The sequence below is a fragment of the Crocuta crocuta genome, unplaced genomic scaffold (assembly GCF_008692635.1).
Source record: "Crocuta crocuta isolate KB4526 unplaced genomic scaffold, BGI_CrCroc_1.0 scaffold333, whole genome shotgun sequence".
Lineage (NCBI taxonomy): Eukaryota > Metazoa > Chordata > Mammalia > Carnivora > Hyaenidae > Crocuta > Crocuta crocuta.
Window position 1 is genome coordinate 3,113,015 of NW_027532856.1, and position 9,884 is coordinate 3,122,898.

Genomic DNA, 9,884 nt, shown 5'->3' on the forward strand with positions numbered 1-9,884 from the left:
AGAAGTAAAAAATATATTTTATGGGCATTTATTTATGGTATTAAAATGCTAGTACAATGGGTTTGTTTAAGAATCATAAAAATGAGGGGCGCCTTGGTGGCTTAGTCGGTTAAGCGTCCGACTTTTGCTTGGGCCATGATCTCGCGGTTCGTGGGTTCGAATCCCACGTCGGGCTCTGTGCTGACTGCCAGCTCAGAGCCTGGGGCCTGTTTCAGTCTGTGACTCCCTCTCTCTCTGACCCTCCCCTGCTCACGCTGTCTCTCTCTCTCTCCTAGAAATAAATAAAACATTAAAAAAAAAAAGTAGCTTGTCATTATTTCTCTGGTAAATGCTAACTGGTCCAGGATACGGTGTCAGTACAAGTCATCCAAGAACTAGATACTGCAACACAGCTAGGAGTGTAAGACACTTACTAAGGAGTAATGGCTGCAAAAGATAAAGGAAAAGGTGGAAGAAACAGACCTGGGACAGAGAAAACCTCAGACTGTGAGCAAGGTCTGACAAAGTCTCAGCTAACCAATAAGGAGCTCTGGAGCAATGCCTGCATACTAGAGGAGTCTTGCACCAGGAAGCAGCATTGGCCTTACTACTTCTGCTGTGCTTTTTCACTGACCAGGGGCTACCCAGTAAAAGCATAGGCCCCACCTTAAATTCTGCATCTAATTCCAGAGATATTGGCAGCTGGAGGCTCCCAACTAACCACATTCCCTGCAGTTGAAAAGCAAGTTCTTTCTTGAATGGAGATCTGAGTAGCTCACCACCATGACCACCAAAGATATCTTCTGTGAGGTAGGTATCCAATTGCCCACTTCTTTCTAAGGCTATATGTGGTTTCTTTGGAGGTTTCTTGATGGGGCCTCACCACAACTTAGTTCTCAGTCTTGAGAGGTCTGGTTCCAGCTTCACTTCTGCTGCCTCTGTCCCCAGCTCCTTCAGCCTCTTGCTTTTGGGGTACCTTGAACCAGTGGGTAGCTCAGTTGGACAGGTAGCTGCTTCTATAGCTTCCCAATCCTTGGGAAATGCTCACATCATTATCCTGATATAGGAGAATGTAGGCTGCTCCACCAAGCCCAGTCTCTCTCTCTCTTCATTTCTCTCATCGTTACTCTTCCTTTACTTAGACAGGCACAGGTCAGGGGTGTCACCTAAACAGATGTGTGGACATCTGTGATACTAAAATGCTAGTCACCCCTTCTTGCAGGTACCTCTCTCAAAACACAGTTTATAAGAGATCTTCTACTTGACTGCTATGGGGAAGACCAGGACTCACTTCATGAAGACTGCACTCCCCAGAGGCTCACGGCTCTCTTTTCCTGTGGTGCTCAACAGACCACAGATGTACTTCCTTGAATAAGTGACAAAAGAGTAGAGTTTGAGAACACACTTCAGGATTGTATGTAACCTAGGTGTAAATTTGAATGAAAGTTATTCTTTTTTTTTAAATGTTTATTTATTGTTGAGAGTCTAGGTGGGGGAGGGATAGAGAGAGAGGGACAGAGGATCAAGCCAGAGAAGAGGAGAGGTCAGAGACAGAGGGAGACACAGAATTGGAAACAGGCTCTAGGTTCTGAGCTGGCTGTCAGCACAGAGCCCGATGCTGGGCTCGAACCCACGAACCGTGAGATCATGACCTGACCTGAAGTCGGATGCTTAATTGACTGAGCCACCCAGGCGCCCCTTTTTTTAAAAAAATTTTTAATGTTTTATTTATTTCTGAGGGAGGAGAGACAGCAGAGGAGGGTCAGAGAGCCATGACATAATTTTCCAAATGAAAACTCTGACTTTTTTTCACTAAACTAATAGTACCTAATGAAGATAGCAACTACCAATAAAATGTGCTAAAATAAAGGACTTAACTTTTTTTTCCCAAACAATGCTAATGGCATCTTCATTAACATAATGACTCTTATCTCTACTGTGCTCATTTGATACCACTGAGATTGGGTTGCAAAGGATCTGGTAAATATGGTCTTAGAAAGAAAGTTTTCTCTGACCAAAATGGAGCCTGAACTGGGCCATGATCCCTAAGTAACCAGACAACGTTAAAACAAATAGACCATTATGTATCAGATATAGTGATTTCCTATCCCTGTAGGTGATCAAACCTAGACTGGGTGATTGCTTATTATAAAGCATGTAGTAGAGGAGATTCAAACATCCACTGGGTGGGTTGGACTATTACATTGCCAAGATAATGTCTTCAATGTGGTCTTTTAAATAGTAAAGATATTCAAACATATGCACACAAATAGAAACATGATATTCTGAGAATTAAATAGATTGTGTTATCAATCTATTTCCAAAATTTTTTGGAAGAACAAGAGTGTGAAGATGCTTTCCTTTACATGGTACCATTCAACTGAACTGTGATGCCAGTAAGTCAAGATTATGAACCAGATTCTTGGGTGATTTTCTTTACCATTTTGTTGAGATAGCCTACTTCTTTGTGTATTATGTTACTTTTATGTTACTAATTTTAAATTTTATGAAGTCTTCTCTCATATATTTTCCCCATGTAGCTATCTAAAAAGCAAATACACAACACAATGACTAATATTTTTTGTCATTTATGTCTTTTGCTTCACTGGCTTATTTACAGATTTATAATTCGTTGACTTTCACAGTTTGAAAATTAATGCTAAATCAATACTTTGTATAAATTTATTATGATTTTACCATAAATTATTTTGCAATAGGTTGTTTGACCAATGTGGTGTAAAACTCTATTGTATATAAATGAAAACATTAAGCAAGTTGAAGGCATAAAATCAGCTAGTACCCCAGTAGAGCAGCTTGTGAGTGAGAAACTATATAGCATTTTTATGTAGCATATGGGAAAACTGTGCAGCATGGGGGTTTTGAGTATTAATTCTACAGTTGTACTAAATCTAACATGTCAGTCTCTATCTACATTCCAGCCAGATTTAATGTGCTATGCTTTTGCTGTTGCATTGAATGCTGAATTATCTAAGATGGTGGTGTTTGAGAGAGCCCATCTTCAATAAAGCAAGTCTACACTACTTAGCATCTATACATTTAACTACTAGGTATTCTAAAATGTAGTTTTCTCACAAATTTAGCAGCCCTTCCAAATAAAGTATATATTTTAAATCTACCCATGTGTGATTAAAGCATTAACCTCTTTGTAATCAGCATCAAAGGACAATGACACCTTTTTTCTAGGCACGATGTTTGGAAGGCAGCCTCCAGTTTTTCAGACACAAGAAGGATATTACATTTCAAAACATTATAGTAAGACATTTGAGAACATATTTAGATTTTTATAGATTTAAGACCTTAACTCAGGAGTGTAAAAAATTAACTTTATTGTTGGTGCTTGATACACTGATATACTGTGAAGTAAATACAACATCAAACAGTTACAGATCTGGAAGAGTCCCTTCTAGGAAAGTGCTGAAATTAAATTAAAATCAGTCTTACATGAAGTTAAAAAGATATAATTTTATTTTTATATCACTAGACTTAATTCCTATTTTGAGCCTCCATTTCACCCAATGGCAGAGGCCTATTGCCTCACATTCCATTTATATGCTCATGTGGGCACTCATTCTTTGTGCCCACATCCTGCAGGGCCCAAAAACACTCCATTAGTCCTAATTATGGAGTAAGCAGCCTCACTCTTCTTCTATTCCAAATCCACTGTTGATAGCATGAACTCCATACCTTGAATCTTTTAGGCTTTTGGGTTTTTGAAACTCAAAAGTCCAGGGTGTTGTAACTCAAAAGCTTTTCACTTGTATCATCCTTTGCTCAAAGGAATTAATGCTGATGATTGCAGAGGAGTGGAGGAGTGGGTGGGAGGAGAAGATTGTTTCACCACTTACTACCCTATGATCCACCAATTGCACTACTAGGAATTTATCCAAAGGATACAAATGTACTGATTCGAAGGGGCACACGCACCCCAATGTTTTCAAATTATGGAAAGACCAAATGCCCATACTACTCGGTGATGAAAAAGAATGAAATATTGCCATTTGCAACAACATGGATAGAACTTGAGTGTATTATGCTAAGCAAAAGAAATCAGTCAGAGGAAGACAGATATCATATGATTTCACTCATATGTGGAATTTGGGAAACAAAACAAACATAGGGGAAGGGAAAGAAAAATAAGATAAAAACAGGGAGGCAAACCATAAGAGACTCTTCAATAAGAGAGAACAAACTGAGGATTGCTGGAGGGGTTGTGGGTGGGGGTATGGGTTAAATGGGTGATGGGCATTAAGGAGGACACTTTCTGGGATGAGCACTGGGTATTATATGTAAAAGATGAATCACTGGGTTCTACTCCTGAAACCAAAGACTATACTGTATGTTAACTAACTTGAATTGGGGAAAAAAAAAAAAAAAAAGCATGTTTCATTCTATTGCTCCTTTTAACTTCTTTTATAACTTAATTTAAAAAACAAAAACTGGGGTGGCTCAGTCGGTTAAGTGTCCAATTCTTTAAAAAAAATTTTTTTTTTCTTAGAGAGAGAGAGCGTGAGCAGGGGTCAGAGAGACAGGGAGGTACAGAATCTGAAACAGGCTCCAGACTCTAAGCTAGCTGTCAGCACAGACATGGGGCTCGAACCCATGAACCGTGAGATTATGACCTGAGACAAAGTCGGATGCTTAACCGACTGAGCCACGCAGGCGCCCCAAGTATCCGATTCTTGATTTTGGCTCAGGTCATGATCTCAGTTTGTGAGTTTGAGCCCCATGTCTGCCTCTGTGCTGACAGCGCACAGCCTGCTTGGGATTCTCTCTCTCCCTCTCTCTCCCTGCCCCTCTCCCACTCATGTGTGCATGCATACTCACACATGCTCTCTCTCTCTCTCTCAAAATAAATATACTTAAAAAAATAAAATTAAGTTAAAAAATAAAAAACAGAAACCAACTGAACAAAATTCTTTTCTATTACTACTTCAAGTTTACCATGAATACAGCTAGATTTGTATCAGATTGAATTAGATTTGTATCAGATTGAATTAAGTGTGAACTTTTGTAAAATTGATAGCTGTTTGTTGTTTCTGACATAGTTTAAAATTCTGGAGGAAGAAAATTCAGTAATAGCAAACTACTACTAGCTACCATTTACTGAATACATAGCATACACCAGGTGCTATGCTATAAACACTTCCATGTATTTCCTTATTTAGTTTTTATAGCAACTTTATAAAGGAGGGTATTATTCCCTCATTTTATATATGAGAAAGCTGAGGCACAAAGGTGAACAAATCTGCTCACAGTCACACACAGAACCATGTAATACTATCAAGTTATACTTCTTCAATGCAGAGTAAGGATAGAATCTGGCAAGTGTGTTATTACTTTCTCCATTAAAACATGAAAGTCCAGGGGCACCTGGAGGGCTCAGTCAGTTAAGCGTCTGACTTCGACTCAGGTCATGATCTCACGGTTTGTGAGTTCGAGCCCCACGCTGGGCTCTGTGCTGATAGCTCAGAGCCTGGAGCCTCCTTCAGTTTCTGTGTCCCCCTCTCTCTGCTCCTCCCCTGCTCATGCTCTGTCTCTCTCTGTCTCTCAATAATAAATAAAAACATTAAAAAATTTTTAAAACATTAAAGTCCAGGAAGAAGTGCTCTTTCAAACAAGAAAACCAAGAACTCCTTAGTATTGCTGTCTGGATCCTGGTTCCCACAGCTTATATGAGCCAGGACCTGCTAAGCAAATAGAATAAGTTGGTTGAACTAACAATTTCTAAGGTCAATTTGTAACATACAAAATTATATATATATACATATATATATGTATATGTATATGAGGAAAGCTTCAAAACTCTGATGAAAGAAATAAACTAAATAAATGGGAGATAGTTCATGTTAATAAATAGAAAAAGTTAATGCTGTCAAAATGTCAGTTCTTCACAACCTGATGAAAAGATCGATCAATAAATCCCAATCAAACCCTAGGAAACTATTTTGTGGATATTGACAAACTAATTCTGAAGCCTTGGAGAGGCAAAAGACCTGGAATAGCCAACTTGATAATAAAAGAGAAAGACACAGAGGACTGACACTACTTGACTTCAAGACTTACTATAAAGCTACACTAATCAAGACAGTGTGGTATTTGCAAAAGAATAGACAAATTGATCAATCACACAGAATACAGAGCCCAGAAATAGACCTAATAAATACAGTCATTGGATTTTTGACAAAGCAACAAAAGCAATACTTTGGAGAAAAGACAGTCTTTCCAATAAACGGTGCTAGAACAACTGGACATTCACATCCAAATAAAATGGATCTAGACCCCGACCTTACATCCTTCCCAAAATTAACTCAAAATGGATCGCAGGCCTCAGTGTAAAACACAAAACTATAAAGCTCCTAAAAAAATAACATAGGAGAAAGCCTAGATGACCTTGGATTTGATGGTGACTTTTTAGACTCAAGATCACAGGGATGATCCAAGAAAGAAAAAATTGATAAGCTGGACTTCATTAAAATTAAAAATTTCTGCTCTGCAAAAGACACTACCAAGAGGATAAAACGATAAGCATACACTGAGAGAAACTATTTGCAAAAAATATATCAGATAAAGAACTGTTACCCAAAATACATAAAGAACTCCTACAACTCAACAATAAGAAAACAAACAACCTGATTTAAAAATGGACCAAAGATATTATCAGATACCGCACCAAAAAGATATACACATTCAAAATAGCATATGAAAAGATGCTCTGCATTACAGGTCATCAGAGAAATGCAAATTAAAATAAGACACCACTACACAACTATTCGAATGGCAAAATCCACAACACTGACACCAGGTGCAGGCAAGGATGGGGAGCAACAGGAACTCTCATTCATTGCTGTTGGGTCTACAAAATGGTATAGATACTTTGGCAGTTTCTAACAAAACTAAACATACCCACACCAAACAATCCAGCAATTGAGTTTCTTGATATATACCCAAAGGAGTTTTGTGTGTTAAGTGCACACAAAACCCTGCACATGGATGTTTATAGCAAAACTGCGAAAACTTGGAAGGAATCAAGATGTCCGTCAGTAGGTGAATGAATAAATAAACTGTGGAACATTCAGACAATGGAACAGTATTCAGCACTAAAAAGAAATAAGCTATCAAGCCATAAAAAGACATGGAGGAAACTTAAATGGATATTACTAACTGAAAAAAGCCAATCTTCAGACTACATACCATGCAATTGCAACCATTTGACATTCTGGGAAAGGAAAACTAGTGAAGTAGTAAAAAAAAAAAAAAAAAAAAAAAAAAAAAATCAGTGTTTTCCAGGGTTTAGAAGAAAGGGAGGGATGAATGGGTGAAAAACATAGAGAGTTTTTAGGTCAGTGAAGCTACTTTATATGATACTATAATGATAGATAAATGTCATTACACATTTGTCCATACCCATAGAGTATGCAACAATAAGAGTGAACTCTAATGTAAACTATGGACTCTGGATGATAATGATGTGTTGATGTACATTTATCAATTGTAACAAATGAACCACTCTATATAGGGATATTGATAATGAGGAAGGCTATGTATGTGTGGGGACAGGATATACACGAGAATTCTCTGTACCTTCCTCTCAATGTTGCTGTGAACCTGAAACTGCTCTGAAAAAGTCTATTTTATTTTTTTAAATAGTTTACTTTAAAAAGAAAAAATTATATACAAGCAAGCAGTTGTTAAAACTGCAGAAGGCTTATAATCTGACTTAAAGTGTTAAATAATATGCAATTATACACACATATACACATCTTATATAGGTGACAATTCCAATTGCTACAGCACTTGGAAATATCTGTAATGAAAAGGATGTTCTAGTCAATTCCTTCAAAAATAAAGGCTGCTGATTGTTTTAGTATTGTCAGTGAGGGAGCTTTGATCTAAAAGCATTGGGTTGAACTAAAATTCATTTTTATTTCACTTCTTTAAACTTTTGCCCTGAAATAAGGGAACAAATGCCACAATTTTACATTTTTCATTTGAGAAAATGACTAACATGAAAATTATATTACATGTCACCATAAAGTTCCAAAGTGCCATAAAGTTGGGTTGCTGTGGGGTCTACAAAATGGTATAGATACTTTGGCAGTTTCTAACAAAACTAAACATACTCACACCAAACAATCCAGCCATGAAGTTCCAAATGGCTAAAGTAAGCCATTTTTTTTCTCCATCTCACAAAATGCTCACATGCTGATGTTCTCTCTCTCCCTCCATACTCATAGGCATCTTTTTTCAAACTTCCTTCCTCTTTCTTTTCCTTTATGTTTCTCTATTCTTTTCTCAAGTAAAGCACTCTGCAGGCTTTTCCAGTTTTCAGCCAAAGTAATCCCATAGTTGGCTTATTAGTTGAGTAAATAAAGGACTCTTCCTTTCTTGAAAGTTTAGGAGAACAGGGGCAGGAATGAAAAACACACATAATTTAATATTCTTTCCCTTCTTCACATATACAGCTATCTCTCTTATATGAAGAGTTTTTTTGGAATTTTTTAATAAAATAGAAATGATATACTATACATTCTGCTTTGTAATTTGATTTTTTCATTTAAATATGTTAGACATCTGTTGATGTCAGTATAAATAGACCTATATCATTTTTTAAGTTTTTATTTTAATTCCAGTCACTTAACATAAAATATTATATAGTTTCAGGTGTACAATATAGTGATTTAACAATTCCATAGATCACCCAGTGCTCATCACGACAATTGCACTTTATCTTTTAATGTTTATGTTATTTTAGAAAGAGAGAGCACAAGCAGGGGAGGAGCAGAGAGAGAGGAAGACAAAGGATCTGAAGCAGGCTGTCAGTGCAGAGCCCAATGCAGATCTCAGACTCACAAACTGCAAGGTCATGACCTGAACCAAAATCAAGAGCAGGAAGCTTAACCAACGCAGCTACCCAGGCACCTCAACAATTGTACTCTTTAATCTTTATCACCTATTTCACCCATCCCCCTTCACACCTCCCCTCTAGTAACCATCACTTTTTCTTGGTTTGTCTCTCCCTCTCTCCCTTTTTTCCCCATTGCTCATTTGTTTTGCCTCTTAAATTCCACATATGAGTGAGAGCATATAGTTTTTTTCTGATTTATTTTGCTTAGCGTTATACTCTCTAGCTCCATCCATGTCATTGCCAATAGCAATTTTATTCTTTTTATGGCTGAATAATATTCCATTATTATTGGAATATATATATACCACATCTTTATCCATTCATCAATTGATGGACACTTGGGCTACTGCCATAGATTGGCTATTATAATTAATGCTCCTATAAATACAGGGGATGTGTGTATCCCTGAGTTAGTGTTTTTGGTTTTTTGTTTGTTTTGTTTTGTTTGGTAAGTACTCATTAGCTCAATTGCTGCATTATATTTTTTAACTTTTTGAGGAACCTCCATATTGTTTTCCACAGTGGCTGTACCAGTTTGCATTCCCACCAATGGTGCAAAAGGATTCCCCTTTCTCCACATCCTCACTAACACCTGTTGTTCTTGTGTTTTTTATTTAAGCCATCCTGACAGGTGTGAGGTGATATCACATTGTAGTTTTGACTTGCATTTCCCTGATGATAAGTGATGATGACCATCTTTTCATGTGTCTGTTGGTCATCCGTATGTCTTTTTTGGAGAAATGCCTGTTCATATCTTCTGACCCCCTCTTTTCTTATTGTTCTGCCCATTTTTAAATTGGGATTTACATAATTTTTATAGTCACATAGCATTTCATTATATAAATGTTTTATAATTTAACTAACCCCCAATTTCCAAATTTTTGCTATTTTATGTAATGCTGCAATTACCATTCTTGAATGAGTAGAGTAGAAGCCATTCCATCTAACCCTATTGGGATGAATAGTTTTTTGATTAATA